The following is a 12178-nucleotide window of genomic DNA, read 5'->3' on the forward strand; positions in this document are numbered from 1 at the left end:
ACAGGAGGGTTATGTCACAGCAGTTCTAACACAAGAGACAGGCACAGGAAAAGCAAAGCAGCCGATATTATGCTACAGTACGAGACTAGATGAGGTGGCTCAGGGGTATCCACCCTGTTATCAGGGATTGGCGGCGTTGTACTATGCATATGGAAAGGCATCATCTGTAACCCTGGGCTATCCTGTGACTCTGTACACACACCACAAAGTAGCAGAATTGCTGGAAAGAGGGAAATTTATGTTGATGCCAGCCAGGTTAGCAGCGTATCAGATGCTATTGACATTTCCAGATATAACTATACAGAGATACACTACCAGTAATATAGCTGATTTTGTCCCTTTGGGCTATGAAGGAGAACCCCATGATTGTGTAGGGATGCAGATATAAAGGTTCTGTTCATAGATGGCTCTTGTTATAGGGACTATGATGGAAATCATGCAGGGTTCTCAGTCGTGCAGCAGGATCAGTCGAGCTATAAGATTATTAGGATGGAGTCCTGTCCCCAATCGTGTTCCGCCCAACTAGCAGAAATCAAAGCCCTGACAGCTGCGTGTGAAATGATGGAAGGTGAGAAAGTAGACATCTATACTGATTTGGCATATGCTCATGGAGTATACCATTTGTTCGGGGCAGTGTGGAAGCAGAGAGGTTTTAAAAAAAGTAGTGGAGATCCCATACAACATTGTCAGCAAATTCTAGACTTAATAAAAGCCATGATGAAACCTAAAGCATTGGCTATAGTAAAATGCCAGGCACATAAAAAGGGAAATGATGTAATAACAAAGGGAAATCAAGCTGCGGACGAGGCAGCCAGAAGAGCGTCTGGATGTACATCAGCTGTCATTGCCCCCCAGGTAAGCCTAGCTCCAGAACCTGAGGTAGAGGATCTAATTGAAATACAAGGTAAGGCAACTTTGGCAGAACAGACAACGTGCAGACGAAGGGGGGCCAAGCAGAACCTGGAAGGCTTGTGGAGCATGGAAGACGGTTTGTTGGTAGCTCCCACCCGTCTACTGATGATTCTGATTTCAGAAGCGCATGGGATGGACCATTGTGCAAGGGGGGAAGTGATAAAGAAAATAAAGAAGGATGGTTTTTGGTCACCTTATTTACAGGCTTCAGTGGACTTTGTCTTGTCACAGTGTGAGGTATGCGGACAGAATGCAGGGTTCGGACATCAGTTACTTGACTGGTTAGAAAGTAGACTCAGAGGATGGAGAGCATGGCTGACTAAAATGGCAATAACTGTCAGTATTGTATTGTTGAGCTGTGTGCTTGTGCTGTGCTGTTTTCTTCCTTGTCTCAAATCTTTTGTAGTGCGTGCTGCAACCAAACAATTTCCGATGCTCGTGGCAATTACTGAAGCAAGCTTAGTGGAGAAAGAAACACCGAAAATGTATCGTTACAGCCTACAACACCTGCAGGATGAACAAGAGCAAAACAACAGTGTGGGAGTAGATTGTAAGGGCTTCTGAATCTTTTTCCCTGTCTCAGGTACAGAGGGACAGGTTTTTGGCTCAGCGGCCCAGGGTAACAGGGAGAAAATACTTTGAGGACTTGGTGCAGAAAATTATAGTTTAACCTGAGATTTGGGAATAAGTGCTTGATCTCACTGGGTCTCAAAGGGGGGATATATTGGAGTATAAAAGTTGCAACGTGCTATTTGCTAGAGAATGAAATCTTAGGAATGTAGAAGACAATGGTGTGTTAATAAGAGGAAGCTAAGAGATATAGATTATGTAGTCTGAGTTTGCTATTTGCTATGCATGTACCCAATTTAGTAGGAGAATGAAATCTTAAGAATGTAGAAGACAATGGTATGTTAATGAGAGGTAGCTAAGAGATGTAGATTAGAACATGATTAAGTCAATGGGTAGAAACAATAGTGGCGGATGTACGTGTGATACGCAACTATAGACCGATTGGATATGCTAATGCAACTAAACCAGGAGATTGCTATAAAACATGCTATGCCCAAGGATCGGTGGGCAATCAGCGACTAGCTCAATGACAGTCTCAGCTTTGATTTGCAAATTAAAGTTTAACACTTCTTGAAGAATCTTCTGTGTCTCCTGGTCATTTGTGGGGCACGAGAAACCACGACACCACTTACTGCATTTGATCTTTTAGTATAGTGGCTAATTAATTGCAATCACAATTTAACAACAATTTCAAAGAGCGGGGAGAGATAAAATTATTTCAAACTTGCATCCTTCTGTAAAGTAGTTGCAGAGGAAGATTATTTTGCTAGTGCAGACCACTTCAAGGTCCAATCAATACTCTGCCTTGGGCTCCATTTTAATTGGAAAAAATAATTTGATTATTATAGTTCTTCCTAGAGCAGCTCATTGCAACATGTGAAAGCTGACAACTGCTCTCAGATAGATTCCGTGGAATAGAGAAAGAACTATTTGAGAAGATGTGGGATATTTGGGGTGGGAGGCAGAGACCTGGAATTGTATTTTGGTCCAGGATGAGTATAACACACAATCTAGTCTGACATTTATCAGGTATCAACAATCTAATCCTGGCTAGAGATGGCTTGTTATAGGTTCTGCTCTGAGAAAACTATTTTGGTCCTGAAAATGCACAGGTCCCATTGTTGGTGTTACTGTTATGTCTTGTAACTCCAAAACATAAAACTAATCAAAAGAAAAACACAGGGAGATGGGGACAAGCATGTACTCTTTCTTGTCACTTTTAGTGAGGCATGCACTTATGACATAGGAGAATAATGATGTATGCCATTCACCTACTTCTTTTACATGCAACCCATAATGAGTGGTTTAAGCAAAGAATGCTTAATCAGATAATGTATTTACAATATCACATAAATATTACAATATATTAAATACACTCTGCACACACACACACACACTTTATAATGCAACTACTATATAAACATCCACAGCATAGCAAATTTTAAATTGTCACATTCAGGCCCAAAAATGTAATCACTGTGAATGATTTCTTACTCTTATGGGATAACATCTTTCCTGACAAGAGGGGTCACTCTGCTTGTAGCAATGAATCAATTCAGGTTCTGGGCCCTCCTCCATGCTGGTTGTAGGAGTTGACTCTGGGTCTGTAGAAGTGATTCCGACAGCTCTGAACACTTCTTCTGGACATGCTGGCATCCCGAACAGTACTCGATCTGCCGATCTATCCCAGGCCACCAGACAAAGCTTCCATTTTGACCACAGCTAGATGACTGGCAAGTACACTCGACCTCCACTAATCTGACTACCTGCACTGATTTCAAATTTTCCGCACAACTGTAATTTTAGATTTCCCGGGCCACCGTACCAATCTGCTGTGCATTGTTTTTGGTTGTGCTAGATCTGTTCATGTGTTGGCGTGCTCTTGTAAGCACAGATTGCTACTTCAAACACAGTTCCTTCAACACTTTAGCTCTCAGCTTGGATGTTGACTCAATTGCAGGGGATGTGGCATCCAGATGGTGGGTGGATCTCCAATCATGCTGGAGTTACCTCAGCCAATCACAGCCTCACAATGTTGGCTCACCTGCTTTTACCACATGCAAGCCCAATGTGGCTTGTTGGTTGCTGTGTTTCACTGTTACGAGTGTCATTCCCATGGGAGTTATCTTTTCTCCAGTATATGTTCTTAGTTGGATATCTGCAGGTTTCAGTTCAGTATCTTCGAAATTCCATTTTAATTGATTTGCCGTTCACTTCTGTTGTAGTTGTAAGCCATGTTGCTCATCTCCTGGTAGTTTTAACACTGCCAATTTCAAGGCTACCCAGTCCCATGTCATTCTCATCATTATCAGATTTTTCATCAACAGCATGCAGATTAGTGCTAGTTCTGAAACTGCAACTTGACTTTTTATCTTTTCCTCTTCCCTGTGTGGTCCATTTATTTTTGACTGCCCAACATGCTCCTTGTATGTGTCCGACTTTGTTGCATTCTCTGCATGTTGCACCTTTAAATCTGCATTGGTTCATGTGAGTCCCTGCCACAGCGGTAAGACAATTTGTTTAGCCAGGCTGGTTTCTGTTTAGATGGTGCAATTTTGTTCACATTCACTTTCATTCTTGACCGCAACTCAATTGCTTCTCTGGCTGAGATTTCCATTGAAACAGCTATTTCATCTGCTCTTCTAAATGTGAGTTGTGCTTCAGTTAGAAGCCATTGAGTGAGGGCTGGCCAGTGGTGTAGCGGCATAAGCACTGGAATTCGAAGCAGATGGTCCTGACTTTGAATCTGGCTTGGTCCCAACATGGGCAGCAGCAGTATCTGAAAGGAGTGTCAATCTACTTCCATTATCTTGCCACGAAAACTCTGTGGACAGCTACACCATAGGGATAATGATTCGATGGCACTCAACAAGAATCACTGTTTATGAACCCATTTTCTGCCATTTTTTAACTTGAGTGCCCAGTCACCAAGTGCAGTCCAAAGGAAAGTTTATGAAGCATTAAATTCAGCACCAGCTTGACTGCAGGAGCTGGCAAAAGGATGTTCACTGATGTCCAGCCATTTTAGAAGCTCCACTCTGGATTTGCTGTCTGGGTTTACTCCCATAGCCTTCATCTCTCCCGAGCTGCCCACTAGACAATGGGGCTAATTACCGGTAACTAGGGATCCAGTTCCCGAACACTGGGGTGTGTCCACACACCGGTAGGCCTGTGTGCTACATGTGCAGGAGCCAGACCTCCTCCCTGGCCTCTGTAGTTCTGTAGTCTGAAAAAAGGTCAGTTTCTGTGTGTCGCCAGTGAGGAGACACTGCATGAAACTTGCTGTTGGAGAGTCCATGTACTTACACATTCAGCTCTTCTTTTTGCGAGCCAGTGGTGGAAGCTGAAAGTGAGAGCAACAACACTACTCACTACACTACCACACTAGACACATCATTACAACCATTTTGACACCAATATATCAGTGATATTTGAGTAATATTGTAAACATATCATTTGATTAAGCATTCTTTTTTTAGTTAATTTGTCATGGGTTAAATGTAAAAGTACATGAATGGTATACATCATTACGTCACTGAGTAATAAATGCGTGCCTCGCTAGAAGTAATAACAAAGTGTACATGTTTGACGCAGTCTCCAAGTTTTAAGCTTTGGAGTTACAAACATAACGGTGGCAATGAGTTAAGTTAAGTTAAATGAACCCAAGACATCTAACTACCTGTTGAAGTGCAGTGAGACATTTGAATTTTTTTAAGATCGCAGCATGCATTAGCACAGCAGGCCAAATAGCCTGCTTCTGTTTCCCAGTAAGGAAGCATGATTTTGCCAGACCTCTAGGCTCCAAAGGAATTCCTGCAATATGCACTCTGACTCACCAAATGCTCTTTTGAACCATGACAAAATAAAGGAACATGACAATGACTTTTAATGGTTGATTCTTATCAATGTATTTATTACACAAAGTAAATAGCAACTTGAACTTGGGCCACTCTGAGCAGTTACATTTCTTACACAAGCAGCTGGTCACAGAGTTCTTGTCCTTTCACTTGCTTTAAGAATATACAGGATTTCAACTCACTATTTACTCAAAATACACATGAATAATTCAATAAAGCAACCACCTAACCACACAAGGGTGACCTGGTAGTCATAAACGTTATCTTGGCAAAAGCCATTCCCTTAGTTAGGAGCCAATTTACAACCTGAATAAATGGAAAACATGGAACGATCCCTTTCATCTTCAAAAACAGATTTAGAGCTGATTAAGGGAGGAAGAACTTCCACACTCAGTAGAGATAAATTCAAGAATGAATTGCAGTTTGAAAGAAAGAAATGCAACCATAAGTAGAATAAGTAAAATACTTATAACATGGCAGCCAAATAGGCAGTAAATAGGTGCATTACGTTTTTGTGCTAGAAAGCACTTTGTGTCCCCTTTTTCACTGAGCTACGTTTGTCCTGCTAAATTTCATCACTCAACCATATTATTCAAATACAGTGGGTGACAGAGAAATAAGAAAAGGAAGAATGATATTAGAGAGCTTGCTCTGTTGGGAATTGGCCTGAACGCAATGAGACAAATGGCCTCCTTCAGTGTCCAACTTTCTGAGTATGCTTTAATGGTGTCTAAAGAAGATGCTGGAAATCCAAGCAACACACATAATATACTAGAGGAACTCGGCAGGCTGGGCAGCATTTTGCTAAATGGTGTCTAAATGGCCAATGGGACAAGAGCCAGTGCAACATCATCGTGAGTAAAAGGGGGGTTTCTGTTCTTTCAGTTATTGACTACTAACAAAATAGACTTAAAAGCTTTCTAAATAGCATCCATGATACTTTCAGTAGAAATTATTAGAGCTGAAAGGAAATTGTAAGAATCACTTTTGAGATATCAACATTATCCCTTGTTTTTGCAAATTAGACTACTTTATTGCATTCTTTTCAAGACAGCCTGAGAAAGATATAAATCGGTCGAAGTTTGTTCAAACTGCAACAGCAAGAACCTTTACCAAGAATCCAGTCTTTTGGCGTCATTACACTGGATCAATTTAAAAAATTCTTAATTGCATCTAGGGCTCAGAATAATCTAGTTCTTCCATATATTCTGGTGTCTTTCCCTTTACATCCCTAATCATAATCTTAGATCTGCAAATACTAGTTTGCATAGTGTACCGGGAGCCAAGTATATAAGAACTGGTGATGCAGCCTTTTGCTCTAAGGCACCAAATATCTGTAATACTCTGCAATCTACGATATGACAGGCCAGTACTGTGGAATGTTTCAAAATACTTTTAAAAAACAACTTTTTAAGTGTGGCTTAGTTATAGGATTATTTAATGCCTGCTGATGTTGATTGTACATTTTATTTGGTATATTCTATTTTATTCCATATAATGTTTGTCTTTACTTAGGACAAGAAGCCACTTCAAGAGATTGTTGGACATTGCTGGTTCAGTGCAAAAACAACAAAACAAATACAATCTTTCTCAGCTGAGAAGTGACAAAGAGGTGGCTAAGAAGCTTAATACAGATAACCATGCCAATGGCTACATGCTCATGATAGTCCAAGGACATTTTACCATTTGTCAGTGTAAAGCATGTAATTTATTTCTTCAGTGGGGGCCAGTTCAGTACTGTGGCAATTGCACAATCCCAATTACAAAGAATTTTTGAGAAAGGTGGGAACCGATTTTAAAGGAACTGACCTGAGAGAGAATAGTTAGTTCAAATTAAACAGGAGCCTTCAAGCCCAAAGTATTGAAGGGTGGGTTGTTGAAGAAGAGCAGTAATAATGGAAGATTTAAAGGTAGGAGAATATTTGGGTAAATTATTTTGTTTTTATGCATTTTGACATGATCTTGTTTTCTGAAATGTAATTAGGAAATACCCAAATGACTCACACCCAAGTTGAAAAATTAGACATCTGGTTTAATATAGGTTTGTCTCGATCTTGGCCACGAGTTCCATCTCCTTGTACACTGTTCATCCAAGAATGACAAATGCAAAACTTTTGACCTGAACAAACAATGCTGGCTTTTATGCTTCTGGTAATGGCAATTGGTTTATTATAGTTACATGTGCGAAGATACAGTGAAAAACTTCCATACAGATCATATCAAAACATAAGTACTTTGAGGTAATACGAAAGAAAAACAATGACAGAGTTTAGAATATAATGTTATGTTTGTTACACAGATGGTGCTGGTGAACAATTAGGTGGAGGGTTATGATAATGGAGATTGTGAGATCAAGAAAACATCATTAATGTACAAGAGGTCCATTCAAGAGGCTGTACTCAGGATAGAAGCTGTACTTTAGCCAGTTGGTAAGTACTTGCAAGCTTTTGTACCTTCCACCTGCTGGAGAGTGGAAAGGAGTGAGAATGACCGGGCACAAAGGTGCCTTTGTAAACTTTAACTGCCTATTTCTGTCCTTCATCCATCATATTAAAGCCACTCTTCAGTTTTCAAGTAATTATTTTTTCAACCAATCGTTGAAAGAGTCTACACCATTGACATCAATGAATTCTGTTGTACTGTGGATTCAATGCCTCCAAGAGGACCACAACCCTGTCGTGGTTGGAGGTTTGCATGCCTCATTGACACTGAGAGCTAAGTTGGCTGAGGTCAGGGCTTTATGCTCTAGCTCTTGGTAGGGTCACCTATGGTAAGCAAGTCAAAGGGTAGAGGCCAGATAACAGTGGTCTACTGACCTTTCCAGGTTTGGAGTTTCAGCTCACGGCTAACGAAATTGGTATGGAAACAGCAATGAAGAATCCTTCTACATCTGAGCGTGATGGCATTCCTGAGTCTCCACCTGGCACTTGCATGACTGACAGAAGTGAAAACCAAGAGGGAGCTACTGACACGATGAAGGAAGCCTTGAACGCCACCAGAGATGGAGGACCTTCATTGCTGCCCTAAACGCCAGTGCCATAACTGGCCATAAGTAACTGACTTCCTACTCTACCTTTGGAGAGAATGAAATAGCCAGCAGAATAGTCAGAGCCACTTTAGACTTTCAACCCCATTCTCCTGCCTTCTTGCATAAACTTTGACGTCCTTATTTATCAACAACCTACCAATCTCTACCTTAAATATACCCAATAACATGGCTTGCACAGACATCTTTGGCAATGAATTCTGGCTAAAGTAATTTTTCCTAACTCTATTCTAAATGCATGTCCTTCAATTTTGGGGCTGTGCCCTCTGGTCCTAGACTCACCCACTCTAGGAAACATCTCTCCACATCCACTTTATCCAGATCATTCAAAATTCAATGAGACTCCCCCCCCCCCACCCCCCCCACCATCCATTCTTCTAAGTTCCAGCGCGTACAGGCCCAGAGCTAACAAACACTCTTCATATGCTAACACTTCCATTCCTGGGATCATTCTCATGAACCTCGTCTGGACCCTCTAATGTCAGCACATCCTTTCTTAGATGATGGGCCCAATACTGCTCACAATACTCCAAATGTGGTCTGACCAATGCCTTAAAAAGCTTCAGCATTTCATCCTTGTTTTTATATTCTAGTCCACTCAAAATAGCATTGCATTTTCCTTTACCACCAACTCAACCTGCAAGTTAATCTTTAGGGAATCTGGCATTTGAACTCCCAAAACCCTTTGCACCTCTAACTATAAATTTTCTCCTCGTTTAGAAAATAGTCCATGCCTTTATCCTTCCTCCAAAGTGCATGGCCATGAAATTCCCTACATTACGTTCCATCTGCCATACTTTTTCCCACTTCCCCTAGTCTGGCTAAGTTCTTCTGCAGACGCCCTGCCCCTCCACTTAATTTTGTAAAGTCTGCAAACTTGACCACAAAGCCATCAATTCCATCATCCAAGTTGATATATAATGCGAAACGAAGCAGTCCCAGCACCAACCCTGTAGAACACCACTAGTCATAGACAGTGTTATGTCCTACCTGATAAGGTTTGTTATTTTATTTCTAATTACTAGATCTCATTACTTAATTGTAAGTTCACAGTTGTTGTTGATTACTTGTTATCATGTTATTAAGCAATTAACCTTCGACATTAGGTCATCCATTATATAATCACCTGTATATTCATTCATTCATCAGAAGCACTTTGTTAGAGGTCGAAAGAACTTCAATATTTTAATCTACTTTTCATGAGGACACCAAGAAGTACTGCCTTTTTACATCAGCTCCTTGCATACTGTAATGTGTTAGTGAACCATTAAAACCACCTTCAAACTACATGGGACTGAAGTTTATCGACCTGCCAAACTTAAGGAAATGGGGAAATTCTCGAGCAAGGGAAGAAAAGACACACTCAGCAGTGATTCCATCTAAGATATTGCTTCTGCAAGCTCCACATGACATAATGATAAAATGTTGGCAATGGAGAAGAGAAGCCTTGAAACCAGGTCACTATGTTTGTTATGCTCATCTAGATTACCGAGACAGTCCAGTCGGTCCCTAGATTACCGAGACAGTCCAGTCGGTCCCTAGGTTACCGAGACAGTCCAGTCGGTCCCTAGATTATTGAAACAGTCTAGTGAGTCCCTAGATTATCGAAACACTCCAGTGAATCCCTAGGTTATCGAAACAGTCCAGTGGGTCCCTAGATTATGGAGACAGTCCAGTGGGTCCCTAGATTATCGAAACAGTCCAGTGAGTCCCTAGATTATCGAGACAGTCCAGTGAGTCTCTAGATTATGGAGACAGTCCAGTGAGTCCCTAGATTATCGAGACAGTCCAGTGAGTCCCTAGATTATCGAGACAGTCCAGTGGGTCCCTAGATTATGGAGACAGTCCAGTGGGTCACTAGATTATCGAGACAGTCCAGTGGGTCCCTAGATTATGGAGACAGTCCAGTGGGTCCCTAGATTTTCGAAACAGTCCAGTGGGTACCTAGATTATGGAGACAGTCCAGTGAGTCCCTAGATTATCAAGACAGTCTAGTGGGTCCCTAGATTATGGAGACAGTCCAGTGAGTCCCTAGATTATCGAGACAGTCCAGTGGGTCCCTAGATTATCGAGACAGTCCAGTGGGTCCCTAGATTATGGAGACAGTCCAGTGGGTCCCTAGATTATCGAGACAGTCCAGTGAGTCCCTAGATTATGGAGACAGTCCAGTGGGTCCCTACATTATGGAGACAGTCCAGTGAGTCCCTAGATTATCGAGACAGTCCAGTCGGTCCCTAGGTTATCGAAACAGTCCAGTGGGTCCCTAGATTATGGAGACAGTCCAGTGGGTCCCTAGATTATTGAAACAGTCCAGTGGGTCCCTAGATTATGGAGACAGTCCAGTGGGTCCCTAGATTATCGAGACAGTCCAGAGATTCCCTAGATTATCGAGACAGTCCAGTGGGTCCCTAGATTATCGAGACAGTCCAGTGGGTCCCTAAATTATCGAAACAGTCCAGTGGGTCACTAGATTATGGAGACAGTCCAGTGAGTCCCTAGATTATGGGGACAGTCCAGTGAGTCCCTAGATTATGGAGACAGTCCAGTGAGTCCCTAGATTATCGAGACAGTCCAGTGGGTCCCTAGATTATGGAGACAGTCCAGTGGGTCCCTAGATTATCGAGACAGTCCAGTGGGTCCCTAGATTATGGAGACAGTCCAGTGAGTCCCTAGATTATGGAGACAGTCCAGTGGGTCCCTAGATTATGGAGACAGTCCAGTGGGTCCCTAGATTATGGAGACAGTCCAGTGAGTCCCTAGATTATGGAGACAGTCCAGTGGGTCCCTAGATTATCGAGACAGTCCAGTGGGTCCCTAGATTATGGAGACAGTCCAGTGGGTCCCTAGATTATCGAGACAGTCTAGTGGGTCCCTAGATTATCGAAACAGTCCAGTGAGTCCCTAGGTTATCGAAACAGTCCAGTGAGTCCCTAGGTTATCGAAACAGTCCAGTGGGTCCCTAGATTATGGAGACAGTCCAGTGGGTCCCTAGATTATCGAAACAGTCCAGTGAGTCCCTAGATTATCGAGACAGTCCAGTGAGTCTCTAGATTATGGAGACAGTCCAGTGAGTCCCTAGATTATCGAGACAGTCCAGTGAGTCCCTAGATTATCGAGACAGTCCAGTGGGTCCCTAGATTATGGAGACAGTCCAGTGGGTCACTAGATTATCGAGACAGTCCAGTGGGTCCCTAGATTATGGAGACAGTCCAGTGGGTCCCTAGATTTTCGAAACAGTCCAGTGGGTCCCTAGATTATGGAGACAGTCCAGTGAGTCCCTAGATTATCGAGACAGTCCAGTGGGTCCCTAGATTATGGAGACAGTCCAGTGGGTCCCTAGATTATGGAGACAGTCCAGTGGGTCCCTAGATTATCGAGACAGTCCAGTGGGTCACTAGATTATGGAGACAGTCCAGTGAGTCCCTAGATTATCGAGACAGTCTAGTGGGTCCCTAGATTATCGAGACAGTCCAGTGAGTCCCTAGATTATCGAGACAGTCCAGTGGGTCCCTAGATTATCGAGACAGTCCAGTGGGTCCCTAGATTATCGAGACAGTCCAGTGAGTCCCTAAATTATGGAGACAGTCCAGTGGGTCCCTACATTATGGAGACAGTCCAGTGAGTCCCTAGATTATCGAGACAGTCCAGTCGGTCCCTAGGTTATCGAAACAGTCCAGTGGGTCCCTAGATTATGGAGACAGTCCAGTGGGTCCCTAGATTATTGAAACAGTCCAGTGGGTCCCTAGATTATGGAGACAGTCCAGTGGGTCCCTAGATTATCGAGACAGTCCAG

The sequence above is a fragment of the Hypanus sabinus genome, chromosome 14, assembly GCF_030144855.1.
Source record: "Hypanus sabinus isolate sHypSab1 chromosome 14, sHypSab1.hap1, whole genome shotgun sequence".
NCBI classification, from domain to species: domain Eukaryota; kingdom Metazoa; phylum Chordata; class Chondrichthyes; order Myliobatiformes; family Dasyatidae; genus Hypanus; species Hypanus sabinus.